Raw genomic sequence first — 2,690 nt, 5'->3', positions numbered from 1 at the left:
AGAGGCAAAACATGGAGTCAAACTAGGAACTCCAAATTTCCCTCCACAAAGCATTGAGGCAGCTTGATCAGCCTGTACAACACAATGAGATCCCGTGTAAAAACAAAAAAAAAATTAAATTTTAAAATGGAAAGTAAATAAATAAAAATTTTAAAAATAAAAAATAAACAGGAGTAAATGAAAAAAAGGAAAGAAAGAAAATACCAGACTCATTAGGTCTCTTCTATAATCCTATGATGAGGCAAGAGTTTCCAGAATTTGAGTTGAGCCTGACTAAAGAGAGAGATCATGTATCAAAAATAAGCAACCATTGAGTTCTATTTAGGAAACTCCCCTCCCCTACCCCTGTGCCAAGGAATTTGAGGCTCTTTCCTATTTCTCTACTATTAGATTCAATGCATGTAGTTTTATGTAGAGGTCCTTGATCCACATGGACTTGAGCTTTGTTTAAGGCGACAAATATGGATCTATTTTCATTTTACATACCAACTGCCAGTTAGACCAGCACCATTTATTGATGATGCTTTCTTTTGTCCATTGTGTATTTTTGGCTTCTTTGTAAAAGATCAAGTGTCCTTAAGTGTGTGGTTTTATTTCTGGGTCTTCAGTTCTATTCCATTGATCAATTTGTCTGTCTCTGTATGAATACCATGCAGTTTTTTTCACTATTAATCTGTAGTATAGCTTGAGGTTAGGGATGGTGATTCCCCCAGAAGTTCTTTTATTGTTAAGAATTTGTTTTCACTATCCTGGGTTTTTTGTTTTTTCTATGTGAAATTGAGAATTATTCTTTCCATATTCTTGAAGAATTATGTTGGAATTTTGATGGGGATTGCATTGAATCTGTAGATTGCTTTTGATAGGATGGCAATTTTTACTATGTTGATTCTACCAAACCTTGAACATGATAGATCTTTCCTTTTCTGAGGTCTTTGTCAATTTCTTTCTTGGGAGATTTGAAGTTCTTGTTATACAGATCTTTCACTTGTTGGAGCTACCCCAAGTTATTTTATATTATTTGTAACTATTGTGAAGTGTGTTATTTTCCTAATTTCTTTTTCAGAGTGTTTATCATTTGTATAAAAGAAAGCTACTGATTTATTTGAATTAATTTAATTTTTAATTTTTTGGGTACATAGAACTTTATTGATGGTATTCAAGAGAGTAGGGAGTGCTCCCTAGGCCCCTCCTGTTATTATGGGGGTCTGGGATGGAAATTGTGAGGGAGATGCTCAGTGTTGGGGCCTGAGTTGGGACAGGGACTCCTCAGCAACCAAGGGCCTCTCTCTTGCTCTCAGTGTCCTTGCTGGGTTGGGTGGTCCAGGGGTTCTTATTCCTTGGAGGCCATGTAGGCCACAAGGATCACCAACCTGATTCTGTAGCCATATTCATACCAGGAAATGAGCTTTGCAAAGTTGTCACTGAGAGCAATGCCAGCTCCCATATCAAAGGTAAAGGAATGAGAGTTGCTGTTGAAGTCTCAGAAGACAACCTTGTCCTCAGTGTAGCCCAGGATGCCCTTTAGTGGGCCCTCGGATGCCTGCTTCACCACCTTCTTGATGTCATCATACTTGGCAGGTTTCTCCAGATGACAAGTCAGATCTACAACAGATACACTGAGGGTAGGAACACAGAAGGCCATGCTAGTAAGCTTCCTGTTCAGCTCTGGGATGACCTTGCCCACAGCCTTAACAACACCAGTGGATACCGGGATGATGTTCTGGGCAGCCCCATGGCCAGCATGTCACAGTTTTCCAAAGGGGCCATCACAGTTTTCTGAGTGGCAGTGATGACATAGACCATGGTTATGAGACCTTCCATGATGCCAAAGTTGTCATGGATAACTTGGCCAGGATGGGTAAGTAGTTGATTACTGACAATCTTGAGTGAGTTGTCATATTTCTCATGGTTCACACCCACTACAAATATGGGGGCATCTGCAGAAATGGAGGAGATAATGATCCTTTTGGCCACCCCTTCAAGTGGGCCCCAGCCTTTTCCATGGTGGTGAAGATGCTGGTAGACTCCACAATATACTCAGCACCAGCATCACCCGATTTGTTGTTAGTGGGATCTCACTCCTGGAAGATGGTGATAGGCTTCCTATTGATGACAAGCTTTCCATTCTTGGTCTTGACTGTGCCATTAAATTTGCCATGGGTAGAGTCATACTGGAACATGTAGACCATGTAGTTGAGGTTAATGAAAGGGTTGTTGATGGCAACAATCTCCACTTTGCCAAGTGCAGAACAGAAAGTAATCCTGGTAACCAGGCACCCAGTGTGGCCACATCTATTCACACCAACCTTTTCTATCTTGTCTACTGGATGAGGCTGGCATTGTACAAGATGATGCTGTCTCTGGAACAGGAAGGAGCAGAGAGCCTTGAATTAATTTTATATCCAGCTACTTGTTTGAAGTTCTTCATCAGTTGTAGAAGTTCTCTGGTAGAATTTTAGGGGTCTCTCATGATACTATCATATCATCTGCAAATTATGATACTTTGACTTCTTTGACAATTTGTATCCCCGTGATCTCCTTTTGTTGTGTTATTGTTCTCTGGCCTAAGTGAGAGAAGAATCACCTAACCCTGGAGAGACTTGAGATTTCAGGGAGTGGAGAGGTCTAGAGGGGTTGGGGTGGTAGGGACATCCTCTTGGAGACGGGGAGGAGGAATGGGATGGGAAACG

The 2,690-nt window shown here is 41.0% G+C and overlaps 1 pseudogene; it reads right to left on the bottom strand.

Annotated features, from left to right (window-relative positions):
- Positions 1-1,330: 1,330 nt before the first annotated feature.
- LOC116095430 lies at positions 1,331-2,222 on the bottom strand (annotated as a pseudogene).
- Positions 2,223-2,690: the final 468 nt, after the last annotated feature.

Source organism: Mastomys coucha, unplaced genomic scaffold, assembly GCF_008632895.1.
Source record: "Mastomys coucha isolate ucsf_1 unplaced genomic scaffold, UCSF_Mcou_1 pScaffold18, whole genome shotgun sequence".
In the NCBI taxonomy this organism is placed as follows: domain Eukaryota; kingdom Metazoa; phylum Chordata; class Mammalia; order Rodentia; family Muridae; genus Mastomys; species Mastomys coucha.
The sequence above is the reverse complement of the archived record's forward strand: the minus strand, read 5'-3'. Positions and strand labels throughout refer to the sequence as shown.